The sequence below is a fragment of the Microtus pennsylvanicus genome, chromosome 1 (genome assembly GCF_037038515.1).
Source record: "Microtus pennsylvanicus isolate mMicPen1 chromosome 1, mMicPen1.hap1, whole genome shotgun sequence".
Taxonomy (NCBI): Eukaryota; Metazoa; Chordata; class Mammalia; order Rodentia; family Cricetidae; genus Microtus; species Microtus pennsylvanicus.
This window is the reverse complement of record NC_134579.1, coordinates 138,955,390-138,971,405: the sequence shown is the minus strand read 5'-3', so window position 1 is coordinate 138,971,405 and position 16,016 is coordinate 138,955,390. Positions and strand designations below refer to the sequence as shown.

At 45.2% G+C, this 16,016-nt stretch overlaps 1 protein-coding gene and 1 long non-coding RNA gene across 10 annotated transcripts in view; one reads left to right on the top strand and one right to left on the bottom strand.

Annotated features, from left to right (window-relative positions):
- The window catches only part of LOC142858798 (uncharacterized), a 28,834-nt gene extending 22,983 nt beyond the window's left edge, over positions 1-5,851 (top strand). The window contains exon 4 of the long non-coding RNA XR_012912086.1: positions 5,527-5,851. This is a non-coding gene — a long non-coding RNA (uncharacterized LOC142858798). The remainder of the gene's footprint in view (positions 1-5,526) is intronic.
- Positions 1-16,016, bottom strand: part of LOC142858703 (cell adhesion molecule CEACAM1-like) — a 238,812-nt gene that overhangs the window by 197,012 nt on the left and 25,784 nt on the right. The window lies entirely within an intron of this gene.

Genomic DNA, 16,016 nt, shown 5'->3' with positions numbered 1-16,016 from the left:
TTGCATAGGTTTTATTCTGGACTTCTTAGGTCGGATCCTGCCAAACTGTGGAAATCCCGACTCCCAAGTCTGATGCTTTGGAGGAGTTTTGACTCTTATGAATGGGGAGTCATCAGGTGCTTTAAGTGGGAAGTGACGTCTTGATCTGTTTCCCGGGACATTTCTGGGAGCTGTGTTTTACAGACAGTCTACCTGAGAGACAGCTCTCAGCCAGGAGGACCAAAAGCCATGAAGCAGAGGGGACAGTGAGGGCCATTTGGGAATTGGCAGGTCTTTGTGACTAAGAAGGAAAGAAGAGACAGTCACAGGGAAAGGGCTAAAGGTGGCTCTGAGCTGTCTGCTTTATGCTCAGGGGTGGATAAGATAAGGACAAGGGTTCGGATGCCTGGGACTGACTTGTGAACTGAATTTGGCTTATATTGGATGGGAAACCTATGGGCTCTCTAGCCACAGAGCTTCCAGGCAGCCAGGAGACACCGATGCTCTAGGAGGCTTAGGGAGAAGAGGGTGAGCGCAGAGGGTCTCTGGTTTTATGGGAATTGCAGGCTTGTCCGCAGTCCTGAGGCACATGGCTGTGTGCTTCTCCCAACCATTTCTTTAGTGATTTAGAGTGATTTGTTTTAGGAATATGACCAGATATTCTTAGCCCAACATACAACATAAATTACCAGGGAGAAGCAGGGAGAGGATGAGAGGAGGGTTGGAAAAAAAAACCGAAAAAACAAACCAGGTGTTCTAGAAAAAAAAAATAACAAGGAAGAGGAGAAGATGAAAATACACACTATAAAAATTTTTAATGTTCTTTATAAATCATAAAAAGTCCAGTGTAAATGTGAAAGTCCTTTTTAGAACACAGTGTCCTTGAGTCAGATCCAGGTGAGGTGTGGCTACTAGGACAATGGAAAGTCCCCTAGAAGAATGATGCTGAGATCTGCAAAGGTTCCTTGCCCTCATCACTCGGTTCATTTGCCCTCCTGTGCAATGAGCTTCATAGATTCACATTACTGCATCAAACAGTCAACAGATGTGTGCACAGCACATGCCTACTGGACACTGTGCTACACTCCATGATCTCATGTGGTCCTCCCAGTGGCAAAAGGACATTTGGTGAGCCTCAGTGTGCAGAGGAGGGGACTAAGCAATCATTGGCCGAGGCCTCACAGTTGGTGTGCTCTAGTCAGAGCCTGAAGTCAGGCTGTCTCTCAATAGTTGTACATGGTTTGGCAGTTCTACATTTAATTGCTTTGTTTTAAGATGGGACAGGTGGGGTGCAATATTGGTTCAACAAGTGTGTAAGTGTGTGTGTGTGTGTGTGTGTGTGTGTGTGTGTGTGTGAGAGAGAGAGAGAGAGAGAGAGAGAGAGAGAGAGAGAGAGAGAGAGAGAGAGAGAGAGCCTCCTATTGATGATAGGAAGGACTTCTCTAAGAATGGGCCTCACGTTTGTAAAAACTGAGATCTGTGGGTGTTGCCTTGCACCAGCTGAAGCTAAGGCTCCTCAAACACTGATGTTTGAGACCCACTGAGCTGGCTGACTGGGCTGGAGAAGACAGTGGGATCTGGGCTTCTTGGGTCTCATTCCTCTGTGAAGTCACCAAGAGGGTCAGTGTTTAAATGACTGGGCTCTTGCAGGGGTTCAGGGATTTAGCGGGGGACCCTGCAGGCCCTTCCAGATGTCATCTCTCATTCTTACTTCCATTTCCCTCTTCCTCTTCCACTCTTTCCTGCCACTGTGCTTTGTGGGCAGTCTCACTCCTCTGCTCATGCGAGGGGCCTTACCACCTGGATAGGGACAAATGTGGGGGAGGGAGAGAAATCATCTCACACAGGGCTTTGTGTTCAGTGGGGGGTTCCAGGGACACGCCTTTCAGTGGGTTTCGCTGGGCTCCTCTGCACTGGTGTGGAGTTGCACACGAAGCTTAGCTGCTTCTCAGCATAGGCACTGCAGAAGGTCGATGGGGAACAGTGACATTGCAGCCAGAGATGTAAAGCAGAGAGGCTGTTAGGGTAGCTATGGGCTTTGTCCCCAAGGTCCCTGGCCAGGCAGTCCAGAAGAGCAGGAGGAATGAGGCATCTCTTTCCTGTAGCCTTGTCCAGTAGCAGTTTGGAGGACAAAGGAGTTATGTTCTCCCCTTGGATGATGACACTATCTTATGCAGTTTATTTTCTATGGTGTTTACCACTCTTATCTAGAAGGAACGGGATGCCTGCTTCCGTGTCAGATGAGCTTCCAATTTTCTTTGCCACCGTACCAGTCCCTCCTCTGTAAATGGTTGAATCTGGAGATCTAGTGGAGCGAAGGTTTGTGTTCTTCTTAGTTTCCAGTTCACATGCTGTGGTTAGCTGTAAGTAGGCAGGGGCAAGGCGTGCGGTGTCTGAAAGTTGTTTTTGTCCCATGTGCTGCCTCACTCTGATGAGAAGATTGAGTTCTGTTAATGTTTGTGACTCTTTGAATAGCTCTGTCTCTGTGAACTGAAAATGACCTTTCTGGTGTGCTGAGGTGTCTCCAGAGGTGGGTGGGGCCACTGACCCTGAGAAAGGAGGCACCACTGAGGGTTCCCCGCCAACGTACAGACTCCTGATATTTGGTGTATACACCATCTGCCTTCCTGTCCTTGGGTTGAAGCACTTAGTTTCCAGAGTGGGATGTGATTGCTTTTTAATTTCTTAGCCTGTGGTTTCCCAAAAGAAGCGTCAGGAGGTTCTTCTTACTGCCACCAGGGCCTATGATTCATATTTTTCCTTCCCTTAGGAAGTCCCGTAAAGATACTAGGTTCTCAACACTCATGCACATTGAAATTGGCAGTTATACGTTTTTGTGTTGGCTAATATTTTCTGGGGAGCTTTCATCACAGCCATGTAAGGGTTTAAGGTGGTGTCTGTGTATTTGTGGGGTAGTCAGGGTGTGGGTCAGTGGCAGTTGAGGTGGAGCCGAAATGATTCAGGAGCTATTTCTGCATTTTTGTGCCACTTCCTGGTAACTTGCAGTGGTAGAGGTTGATGCTCAAAATTTCCTCGTCAAACTGCAATCTACCTTGTCTCTTCTTGGATGTGTATTATAGGAAGCACCATGAAGGTAGAGTTGAATTACCTAGACCTTCCTGAACATTCTGAAGTCTCAGAAACTGTGTGTTAACTGTTCTGATCTCACTGTAGGTCTGGGAGTAGGAAGTAGAGGATTTGACAGTTTCTGTGGCAGAAGGAAGATTGGATAAACAGAAAAGGAGTTGGATTTGTGCTTTGTTTCCATGTGCTTAATATTTAGGCATACCAATCTTTAAAAGATAGTTTTTCTAGGGACGGGAGAGATGACCCGGTCATTCAGAGCACTTGCTGCTCTTGTAGAGACCCGGGGTAGAGTCTCAGCACCACCTGGTGACCCACATCTATCCACAGCCCTTGTTTCAGGTGTATGATGGCAAAACACTCATAAACATAAGCTAAACTAAATAAATATAATTTTTAAAAGAGTTGAACTAGTGCTGGGAGTATCATCAGTGATTAGAGTACTTGCCTAACATGCATAGGTTCTTAGGTTTGATCCCAACTCCACCAGAAAGTCAAAGTTGTAATCTTGAACCTTGAAAGATAACCTGGTGATATGTTTTTTTTTTCTGATATTATTGCACTGAGCCCTATCTATCACAGTGAGGTGCCAAGAAGCTGGTAACTTTTCTGTTTTCCCCTCCATTTTAGATTTCATGATGCTGTTTGGTGATTTCATCCTTCTTTTACTTCCTTAGATACTCATTTAACCTGATATCACCTAGGTAAAATTACAGAAGGCAAGGTAAATAAAAAACTTCCTTGACTTTATATTATTTTTTTCTTCCTATTTGTTTTTCAAGACAGTTTTTCCCCCCTCAGTGTAGCCCTGGCTGTCCTGGAACTCACTCTATAGACCACGCTAGCTCTGAACTCAGAGATCTGTCTGCCTCTCCCTCCAGAGTGCTGGGATTAAAGGCATGAACTGCCACCACCCAGATTTGGCCCTCATATACTTGTGCTATTTGTAGGTCCTTTGAGTTTCCGTGTCTCTAGGTTGATCCTGGGATAGGTTCTAATCTGAGTCTGTTGTAACCCTTTGACCAGTGTAATTGCTCCTTAAATAACACTCAGCCTTGGGAAGGGTGGGAGTCCGCATACTGGGTTTTGTGGGCCTTTGGAATCAGGCAGACTGCATGTGGATTTAATTCCTCTTAGTGTTTATTAATGGTGGGCAGTTGGTATGGACTCTCAGAGCCTCAGTTTCAGGAGCTACAACATGATGAAGAGACCCCCAACCGTTCTCACAGCTGACTGGGAACAAACACTTGACAGCGAATGGATCATCAGCATCTCCAGAGATGAATTGTTATTAATGTCAGTTTTCATATAGAGAAGTTGTAAGTAACATGGCCACATGGATGTAACTCTTGATGGTCAGCGTTGGGATTATGAACAGGCCTGGGTACCCAGGCCCTGTGACTGCAACTGCTCTAAAGGTTAGACTGCATAACCCATGACAGTTAACAAGGATTAGCAGAGAAAACGGGCTTAAAGCGCTGGGCGTCGTGCTTGTGAAACAGCAGTCACCCACGAATGGCAGCTATTACCACCAGAGTAGAGGCTTGTCTTCCATGAAGCTCTTGCTTTGACCTTGTGTGTGGAAGATGCTGCATTGAGACAGGGTGAGGTGGGAGTCAGATGGCTCTTTCAGCTAAGCTGGGGTTTGCAAGGTGTTAGGGTTTCTTCTGATCCTGTTCTGTCAGACAGGTTTATTGGCAAACACCTTGATCCCAAAGCTGCCTGACAGGCCCTGGAAAGAAAATATGGGCACTGCTACTGAGCGGCTTTAGGGAGGGGCTCCCACTCCACACCAGTTGCTCAAGAACCACGTTCTGAGCCTTCCTTCAGAGATTGTGGACTCTTTGCTTGGGGTAAGATCAGCCATCAGTGCAGCATAGTGGGGCCACTACCTCAAGCAGTACAGGAAAGGAGGAGACCTGCAGGGAGGAGGGGAATTCCACACGTTGGCTTCAAAGCAAGAAAGCAAGCAAGCAAGCAAGCAAGCAAGCAAGCAAGCAAGCAAGCACCAGCTGTTTCCCTTGCCATGTGTGCTTTGGCTCTCTGCCCTGCCCAGGGGACAGCTTGGCCAGTGAGCCATCTGACACTGCTGCCCCATCCAAGGCACTGGCCAGGTTACAGCCTTGATCCTGGCTTGTCAGAGTATGAGGGACCTGAATTCCCATCACTCATACCCCACTTTTCAGCTGTGTGGCCTTAACAGTCCTCTCACCTTTTCTGAGCCTCAGTTTTCTCACTTGTGAGAAATTTGCAAGGATCAAATGAAATGAAATGCGCAAAGCCCCTAGAACAGCAGCTTCCGTACTACAGTGCTCGGTGAACACCTAGAGTCCGGTTGGTGCAGATGAACAGAGAAATATAAGATACCCTCCCTTCTCTTTAACGGGTTATGATTTAGAAAGGGTGCGAGCTAACACGTCAAGAATGGCATGCCTAATCCTCCTGAATATTAACCTTCATCAGGCGATGAAAGGAGACAGAGACAGAGACCCACATTGGAGCACCGGACAGAAATCTCAAGGTCCAAATCAGGAGCAGAAGGAGAGAGAGCACGAGCAAGGAACTCAGGACCGCGAGGGGTGCACCCACACACTGAAACAATGAGGATGCTCTATTGGGAACTCACCAAAGCCAGCTGGCCTGGATCTGAAAAAGCCTGGGATAAAACCGGACTTGCTGAACATAGCAGACAATGAGGACTACTGAGAACTCAAGAAGAACGGCAATGGGTTTTTGATCCTATTGCACGTACTGGCTTTGTGGGAACCTAGGCAGTTTAGATGGTCACTTTACTAGACCTGGATGGAGGTGGGTGGTCCTTGGACTTCCCACAGGGCAGGGAACCCTGATTGCTCTTTGGGCTGACGAGGGAGGAGGACTTGATTGGGGGAGGGGGAGGGAAATGGGAGGCGGTGGCAGGGAAGAGACAGAAATCTTTAATAAATAAATAAATTAAAAAAAAAAAAGAATGGCAGGCCTAGCTCAACCCTGGTCAACATAGCATAGGCAGTGAGAGCTTTGGGGTTTGGAGTAGCAGAGCTCCTTACGGACGTCCTTCTGACCAATGTGCTGGAAAGAAAGTTAGGCAAGCCCTCCAAGGTGTGGAACAAGGTCAATGTGTAGGTGAGGTCAGCTTGTAAAGGGCTTATGTCATGTTAAGGGGCTTGGGGTTCCTCAGAAGGCTTTTGAGGGCAAGAATCACATTGATTTGGAGACTTATTCTGACACTTGATTATAAAGTAAGAAGTCTGAACTGCGTGTAGAGGAGTTCCCCATGTTAATAAATCTGATTGTAAAATATGAATTTTTTTTAAACCAAAGTCTTACTATATAGCCCTGGCTGGCCTGGAACTTCCTCTGTATACCAGGTTGACTCCCAATTCACAGAGATCCTTCTGCCTCTGCCTCTTGAGTATTGGGACTAAAGACATGTATCACCATGTCCTACTAAAACACAGGGATTTTTATTTTACTCATAAAGAATGTTTTTGGGGAAAGAGGAGGTAGAGGTTTCATTTAAGAAGCCATTGAACCTCTTCCTTCCTATTGTCAGGCTCTGCACGTGTATTTGTGTGCATGTGTTTGTATGTGCCTGTGTGTGTGTGTGTGTTTGTATCTGAGGGAGACTGAGATCTGATAACTCCTCAGCTGTTTGAGTTATGTAATATATCTCCACAGGGCGTATGACCTTTGAGCATCTGGAGCAATAGGAACCTTGGTGAATTTTTCAGAAAAGGAATGTTTTTTTATTATTGTTATTCTTTATGTGTAGAGTGTTTTGCTTGCATGTGTGACTGTGCACCGTGTGATGCCTGGTGCCTTTGGAGGTCAGGAGTACACATTGGATCCCTTGAAACTGAAGGTATAGATGGTTGTGAGCCAGCACATGGGTGCTGGGAACTGAACCCGCAACTTCTGTAAGAGTCCCCAGTGCTCTTAACGGCTGAGTCATCTCTCCAGCTCCAGGAAGAAGTGGCAATTGGATGAACTTCAGTTTTATATTGTTCTTGCTCTTCAGTTATCCAAAAAGGACAAAAATAACCATTCCGTCTTATTGTTTATCTGCAGATACAGAGTTTACCGATGTAGAAACTTTCAAATAAGAGGTGTTATACAGCCGGGCCCCCAATCCTAGGCTCAAAGTCTATTTCTGCCTTTTAGTACCATGTAGCTGTGGGCACAGGTGCATGCCACTGGCTACAAATTCTTTTCATAGTTTCATCATTTGCATGTCTTAAACAGAGGTAGAAATATGAATACACAATCTGAGAAAATAACTTTGCATAGATGTACAAATATTATAAAGAGCAATAGGAGCATATTCAAAATAACAAATATAATTTGTATCAATATACAAGAATCTATGCAATCTAAATTGTCTATAAACTATAGCTCACAAGTATTCACTATATTACTCACTATTATTAGTGTGAGCTTACTCACACTAATCTACCTATTATTACATTCAATTTCCCTCCCTATAAAATTTCCATCCCAACCCTCAACCCTATACCAATTACAATCAACCCCTAATTGATGTCCCTAACCCTGTGGACAAACTTTGGTGGGAGAGGGGATTTTGTCTTTTAGAATTACTTCCAGCTGTCGTGTGGGCAATGTTCTTTCTATGGGATCCTGTAAAACTAACATGATGGTTAAGTTTCAAGATTACTGTCTGCTATAATTGCAAGTAGTCTCTGAGTAGTCGGTAGGGCTTTTCTGAATTTCTGATTTGGAGTTCTGGCAGAACACTGTAAGAAGTTGCACCATTTCAGCTAACCAAGTTGGAACTATCTTGAGCAACTGGTACCCAAAACTGGCCTTAAAGTAGCTCTATCAACATCATGACATCATATCAACCAGCTGGAGTCATTGTTGTGGGGCCTCATCTTCTTCCTGGAAACTTCAAAGATTACTGCAGGAAAATCTATTGTTCATTGTAGAAAACTTAAACATTATTCATACAGACATATATTTAATGAAAGATACAATATAGACAAAAATAGGTATGGAGAAAATTTTTCCTAAGATCTTTCTTTTTTCTGCCCCATACCAGATGGCTCCTGACACGAGACAAAAAGCCTGAATTTTTTTTAACAGCACACTTGGATTTAGAGAAGGATAACCATTGTCCAACTCCAAAGCCAGCTTTGATGCTTAAGTGAGACTATTTTTCTACTGCTCAGTAGACATAAATATATATGCACAGAAATGAAATTTTACCCTGCAGATGACCTGTCCTCATAAGTCACATTCCTCTTTGTTCTGTGATCCTATCTGGATTGTTATCTTTTCCTTTTTTCATCTAGATGTCCAGGTCTCTTGACTTTTTGAAGATGAGTATTTTCCTGCAAAGACAAGAACAGAATTTTGCCCCACCCATATGAGGTTTTCTTACCATCTATATGATTGTCACCTCTGTGGATGAGCTGTCATTTCTTTCTCAAGAGGTTTCTTCTTTTCAAAGTGAATCTTTATTAATTTTGATGGTATCCATAGCTTTTCTACTCCTGTGGAAACAAGAGCGAAACCCCATCCACAAGGTAGCACATCTCCTGGTTTCTATTATGAGGTCAACACATCCTTGAAATACACCAGCTGCTTTAATTCAGAAGATTTTTATATTTTCCATTGTCTCTCTGCTACTATTGTTCCTTTCTCATTAGAATTAAGAAAATTCAAGGTAAATAAAATATTATGCAATGTATTTATGGGGGTATTTTCCATCCCTTTCTGTTTGTTTAGCATATCCTTTATAGTTTGATTTAATCTTTCTATCACTTCCTGACCTGTAGGATTATTTGGTATACCTGTAATATGCTTTATATTATAATAAGCAAGAAAACTGTTTCAGTTTCTTAGAGACATATTCTTGACCATTATCTGTCTTTATCTATGCAGTTATGCCCATGATGGCCATAACTTCTAATAAATACAGGCCCAAAGCTCAGATGGTGGTTCCTCCTGGTGTTGGCAGTGTTAAGGCTAAGACTCCGGTGGTCAGATAGTTTCTGGAGGCCACTGCTGTCATCGCTGCCTGCTGTGTTTCTGCTCACACTAATCCTCCTGGTGGTCTGGCCCAGCCCACCCCAGTGCTGCTCATGCTTCTCCTGGTGGTCTTGGCCTTTCAACATTTTACCACACCAATCACAACAATACATTTTCACCCAGTGTACAAATATCCTACAATATCTTCTGATTATTTATTTGGCACTATTCTGATGTGCCAGGTTTGCTTTATCTCCATATTTTAAATTTATTATTCCTTAGAAGCCTGTTTGTTTTCTAATGGGAGGCAAAAGGGAATGGATTGTAGGGATAAGTCCCGCCCCTTGGGGGGCGTGTTCGCCTCGGGCTAACGTCTGCCTATAAATTTGGCGAGCGTGCTCCCAGCCCTTGCTTCTGCTTTCCTGGTCTCCACGGGAATGGTGGTTCTGTAAGTCTATTTCTACATTAAAGCTATAGATATATATATTTTTACAATCTGTCTGCATTCGTTTACGCCGATTCATTTTGGCGTCCAACGTGGGCTATTTTGCCCCTGACTCAAGCGGGTAGCCCGCTAGCTAACACAGCACCCTCCTGGGTGCTGTTTTTTAGTTCATGACTCCGGCCCCAGTGCCGAGTCCGAGACATACTCGGCCACACAGGCCCATTCTGCCTTTTGGGCATGGAATATCAGTGTGGGGCTGGCGAGATGGCTCAGCGGTTAAGAGCACTGTCTGCTCTTCCAAAGGTCCTGAGTTCAATTCCCGGCAACTACATGGTGGCTCACAACCATCTGTAATGAGGTCTCTTCTGTCTGCAATGGATCTGGATGGGAGGGAATAGGGAGGAACTGGGAGGATTAGAGAGAGAGGGGGAAACCTTAATCAGGATATGTTATATGAGGAAAAAATTTCAGTAAGAGTAAAAAATATATTCCCTATGATGTTGTCATCATTAAACTTCCATGGCCTTCTGGAATACTGTTCTTTTTGTTTCTTTTAGATTTATATATTTTATTTTATGTGTATGGGTGTTCTGTCAGAATTATGTTTGTGCACCCTGTTCAGTGCCTGGTGCCAGATCAGTTATGGGTGGTTGTGAGTCTTCATGTGGGTGTTGATAAATGAACCCAGGTCTTCTGCACGAATAGCCAGGGCTCACACCCATTGAGCCTCCTCTCCAGCCTCAGCTCTGCCCTTTTCATGAAGTCTTTGGAAGACAAAAGTCTCTCCCTGCTGTAAACAGATCAAGTTCTGAACCCCCTGATGTCACTCGATGCTAGCTGCTATGTGGTATATATGGGTATTGTTCTTACCTGCACTAGAAGGAGGGAATTGTGTATGGTTTAGCTATGAGCATCATACACCTTCTAGATCAGGTCATGCAAGCAGCTTTGAAATTGGTACTAATCTTTGGTGCATTCTTCTGCAGAAATCCTCATTAGGCGAACTTTTCTCCCTTCCCATGGTTCCAGGCACATAGGACTTAGGTGGTAACCTCGGCCACCACTGTAATATCTGCTTCAGGCCTGCCTTGCTGTTCACTTGAGTCCTGTTCCCCTTACCTCTGTGTGCTTTTCCCTGCCCTACCTCGTCTGAAGCCTGACTTAGTGAGACAGATCTTGGTGATATCCCACTCATTCCTGGTCATAACAAACTGCTCCTAATTCTTATTGGGAAGAGATTTACTTACTAAAGTTGGGACTCAGACATCATCCAATGAAAAAGGCATTTCAATTACAAATAAAAATGAACAGTCAATTCAAGTCCTCACCCTCCAGCTTGAGAACCAATATAGGCCACATCAAAGACTAACCGTAACCCCAAGGACGTGTTCACAAGGGTGGCTCAATATCCTGAGGCCTTTGCAGAGACTGGGGGAGTGGACATAGCTAGCACCAAGCACCCGTGCTTGTTACACTCAAGCCTGATGCCCACCCTGCTCGGGTTTGGTTATACCTATGTTGTAGGAAGAGAAAGAGGGGCTCACCCCTCACAAATGACATCTCATGAAACAAGGGATTCTGATCTCATGCCAGTCCTCTTGGAATACCCTCCCTGCTCCCAGTTAAGAAACCCAATTCAAATAATTACCACCAGCCTGTGCAGGACCTTCGGGAAGTCATCAGCAGGGTTATGGACATTTAACACACAGTACTCAGTCCTTAAACCCTTCTGAGCTCACTTTCCCCTACCAGGGTCTGGTACATGGTACTAGACCTCAAAGATGCTTTCTTTAGACTGCCGCTAGCCCCCCAAAATCAGTCCTTCTTTGCTTTTGAATGGTATGACCCTGGAAAAGGGCACAATGGACAGCTAACCTGGACCAGGTTGATTCAGGGGTTCAAAACTTCCCAAGCCATCTTCAATGAGGTCCTACATGAGGACCTAGGGGAATACTGGAGGGGACACCCACCGTCACCCTTTTACAGTATGTGGATGACCTCCTGATAGCAGCTGGCACTGAAGAAGACTGCAGGTAAGCAGTGGTGATCTGCTAACCACCTTGGGGAACTTGGGGAGTCTGGCATTGGTAAAAAGGCTCAAATCTGCCAAACAGAAGTAACTTATATGGGACATGTATTCAGAGGGGGACAGCAGTGGCTCTCAGATGTCTGTAAGGAGACAGTGCTCAAGATATTCACTCTAACCACTATGAGAAAAATTAAAGAATTCCTTGAGTCCACAGGCTTCTGCCACCTCTGGATCCCCAGGTTTGCTGAAATGTCTACATCATTATATGAGGCCAAAAAAGAAAGCCAGCCCTTCCTCTGGACTGAGTCTGAAGATAAGGCTTTCAATGAAATCAAATAGTCCCTCCTCTGGGCACCTGTGCTAGGGCTGCCAGGCACCACCAAAGCCTTCCATCTCTACATAGACGAAAGAAAAGGCATAGCCAAAGGGGTCTTAACCCAAACCCTAGGACCTCGGGAATAGGCCAGTGGCCTCTCTATTCAAAAGACTAGACCCAGTGACAGCCAGTGGGCTCCCATGCTTAGGGATCATTGCTGTCACAGCCTTGCTGGTCAAGAATACTGGCAAGCTAACCATGGGACGGAAGCTCCTCGTTACCACCCCTCACACCTTTGAAGGATGCTCAAACAACCCCCTGACTGACGAATGAGCAACACTAACATGACTCACTATCAGAGCCTCCTCCTTAGCCTCTCCCTGCCCCACATATCCATTTCCTTCTGAGTACGGCCTTAAACCCCTCATCCCTGCTCCCTGACCCAGACCTGGACACTCCACTACATGGCTGTGTAGGAATCCAAAGCCAGGTACACAGGCTGAGAAAGCACCTATGAGATCAGTCCCTGATGGATGGTTATGGGCAGGAACAGCTTCACTCAGGATGGCAAAAGTTACGTGGGTGTTGTGATGGTGAACAAGGAGACCGTTTTGGTGGTGACCCTCCCGTGAGAGCTGGACTTATAGCCTTAACAAAGAGATGGCAAAAGGGAGGAGGCTGAACATCTACATGGACAGCCATTCTGCTTTTGCCTCAGCCCATGTTCATGGAGCTCTCTATGAGGAATGGGGACTCCTTACTGCAAAGAAAAAGACTATGAAAACCAAACAGGAGATCCTGGGCTTACTGGAAGCCTTATGGTGCCAATCAAATTGGCCATCATCCACTGCCCTGGACATCAAAAGGCTGACACAGAAGAGCTGGTATTAAAGGTGTGCACCACCACTGTTTGGCATGGGCCTAACTCTTATGGTCCACCCAGATATCATGCCCCAGGATGAAAAATTTACATAGAGCCAAAACCCCACATGGGAGCTTGTCTCAAAAACCTTCCAAGTGTTAAATGCCTTTAAACCTGATCTAACCAGAGAGAGCTGGCTCTGCCTAAATGTGCAACCCCATTTCTATACCATTGTAGCAATAATTGGAGACTATACCCAAGTTTTGCTGGAGTCATGCCCTTGGGGACGACAGGAAAATATTTCAGCACAGCAAATAACAGGCATAAGGACCTGTGTGTGGCCTCCCAGCAGTCAAGCACTTTAGGGGCTGTATTATACAGGCCAATATTTTTACCTTCAAGGCACAGTTTGCACCTGCCACACAGAAAGTGGTCACTTAGCCCTTTGATAATGAGACAAACTGATGCCATCCTAAACAAAGGGTCAGGATATGCTAATATTTTTCTATTCCTTCTTTGTAATTTGGGAGGTCACCTGGGAAAGAGGTGTCAATGCAGTCTATGTGACAGAGCAGACATAGATAAAAAAGATGTGGACATGACCAGAGTCATTCTCCCTGTTACCTAGGAAACAGAATGCTAATGAATTCCCCCTTGGTTTACATTTTGGTATAAAAGATGTTTGGAGAATGAATGCGGGTGGATTTTCAAAATGAAAACTCAGGATTTCATGAGGGATCTCTAAAAGCTCCTATCTGATAAAGTCATGTGAGTTGTGTCTTTATTCCCACACCTCCACTCTGGATTAAAAAATAATTTATATTGGGGCTGGACCCCGACATAGTGTCACCCAACATGGGGCTCATTGTAGAACCCTAAAATATACCAGAAAAGTAACCAGACATACTGAGGAGAACGTGAGAAACCAACAAGAAATTTGCACCACAGGTGGATACATGAGTAATGAGCACTCAAAAATAAAAAATAAAATTTAAAGAAGCATAAAAATAAAAAATTAAAAATAAGGAGTAAAATTTGTAAATAATAATCAGTTATGTATGTTGAAAACAGTTAAAATAAAGCAAGAACAAAGACAGAGATATTCAGAGTCTGTAAGCATGATGTTCAAGGAGATACAACTTTTATCATTGCCCAAAGGGTAAAAACATAAATAAAAATGTACCTTTTAACTAGCGATCACCTAGGTTACCACTGAGATTGCTGTAGTTCCATGCACATGCGCTATAGCTGAGTTTTGACCCACATGCAGTAGCCGCCTAAATCTAATCCACCTACACGGTGGAGCCAAAAAGGCGAGCAGGAAACAGAATAAATTTAACCCCACACTCCAGTCAGCAGCCCGGAGTCAGTCAATATAACAGAGGAGAGGGTTCAGGAGTTCTCCTGATTTTATGATCACAAAATAAAATTAAAAAAAAAATAAAATTGGTGTGACTACACCTGCCAGAGCTTGTGAGGGCACACTACTATCTTAGACAGGCACAATGGCAGACACCAGAGAGCCTTTACAAGTAGCAGCCACCGACCTCTGATGGGACTTTTCAACTTAGAGAGCATGGCCTATGCCCAGGAAAACAAAAAAGGGACCCTGCTGGTCCCTAGTACAGCAAAAAGACACACACACACACACACACACACACACACACACACACACACACACACACACACACACAGAGAGAGAGAGAGAGAGAGAGAGAGAGAGAGAGAGAGAGAGAGAGAGAGAGAAAGCATGTCCTGCCACCTCCCATGCAGCATGACTTCAGCTAGGAGCTGACAGGTTTTAGACAAGGCAGCCTCAAAAAACTACAGTTTCTTCATTGAACGCGGCGCCAGCTTTGGGGGAAATTGGTGCGGTGTCCTCGCCAGCACAGCCGGGCCTACATGCGAGCAACGATGTCTAAGGGACCTGCAGTCGGTATTGATCTTGGCACCACCTACTCTTGTGTGGGCGTCTTCCAGCGTGGGAAGGTGGAGATTATTGCCAATGGCCAGGGTAACCGAACCACACCAAGCTATGTGGCTTTTACTGACACGGAACGATTGATTGGGGATGCTGCGAAGAATCAGGTTGCGATGAACCCCACCAACGCAGTTTTTGATGCCAAACGTCTGATCGGACGTAGGTTTGATGATGCCGTTGTACAGTCTGACATGAAGCACTGGCCCTTCGTGGTGGTGAACGATGCAGGCAGGCCCAAGATCCAAGTAGAGTACAAAGGAGAGACAAAAAGCTTCTACCCAGAGGAGGTGTCCTCTATGGTTCTGACTAAGATGAAGGAGATTGCAGAAGCTTATCTGGGGAAGACGGTTACCAATGCTGTGGTCACAGTGCCAGCCTACTTTAATGATTCTCAGCGGCAGGCAACAAAGATGCTGGAACTATTGCTGGCCTCAATGTCCTTCGAATTATCAACGAGCTGACTGCTGCTGCTATTGCCTATGGGATAGATAAGGTTGGAGCTGAAAGGAATGTGCTGATCTTTGACTTGGGAGGTGGTACTTTTGATGTGTCCATCCTCACAATTGAGGATGGAATTTTTGAAGTCAAATCAACAGCTGGAGACACCCACTTGGGTGGAGAAGACTTTGACAACAGGATGGTCAACCATTTCATTGCTGAGTTTAAACAAAAGCACAAGAAGGACATCAGTGAGAACAAGAGAGCTGTCAGGCGTCTGCGTACTGCCTGTGAACCGGCGAAGCGCACCCTCTCCTCCAGCACCCAGGCCAGTATTGAGATTGATTCTCTCTGTGAGGGAATCGACTTCTATACCTCCATTACCCGTGCTCGATTTGAAGAATTAAATGCTGACCTGTTCTGGGGTACTCTGGACCCTGTAGAAAAGGCTCTTCGAGATGCCAAACTAGACAAGTCTCAGATCCATGATATTGTCCTGGTGGGTGGTTCTACCAGAATCCCCAAGATCCAGAAGCTTCTGCAGGACTTCTTCAATGGAAAAGAGCTGAATAAGAGCATCAACCCTGATGAAGCTGTTGCTTATGGTGCAGCTGTCCAGGCATCCATTCTATCTGGAGACAAGTCTGAGAATGTTCAGGATTTGCTGCTCTTGGATGTCACTCCTCTTTCCCTTGGTATTGAAGCTGCTGGTGGAGTCATGACTGTCCTCATCAAGCGCAATACCACCATCCCTACCAAGCAGACTCAGACTTTCACCACCTACTCTGATAACCAGCCAGGTGTGCTCATTCAGGTGTATGAAGGTGAACGAGCCATGACCAAGGATAACAACCTGCTTGGAAAGTTTGAACTTACAGGCATCCCTCCAGCACC